The sequence below is a fragment of the Corvus brachyrhynchos genome, unplaced genomic scaffold (genome assembly GCF_000691975.1).
Source record: "Corvus brachyrhynchos isolate BGI_N302 unplaced genomic scaffold, ASM69197v1 scaffold297, whole genome shotgun sequence".
Taxonomy (NCBI): domain Eukaryota; kingdom Metazoa; phylum Chordata; class Aves; order Passeriformes; family Corvidae; genus Corvus; species Corvus brachyrhynchos.
Window position 1 is genome coordinate 712512 of NW_008239118.1, and position 206 is coordinate 712717.

At 35.9% G+C, this 206-nt stretch overlaps 1 protein-coding gene across 1 annotated transcript in view; it reads right to left on the reverse strand.

Annotated features, from left to right (window-relative positions):
- The window catches only part of LMAN1 (lectin, mannose binding 1), a 12418-nt gene that overhangs the window by 8655 nt on the left and 3557 nt on the right, over window positions 1-206 (reverse strand). The gene's annotated exons all lie outside the window — the stretch shown is intronic.

A 206-nucleotide genomic window follows, 5' to 3' on the forward strand; every position in this document is an offset into this window, starting at 1 on the left:
GGGAAAGTTGAAAGGGAGAACAGATATTTTCCCACTTTCCAAGGAAAATGTACTTTGTAGTACTGCATGGTTTGATTTAACACCACGAGTTTTGTTGCTTCAGTGGTGCTTCAGAATTCTGGTCTTGAGAATATTAATGACAATATTACCAAAACATTACAATACCAGTTTAATTTTTCTAAACCAGATGACAGCACAGCTTCATG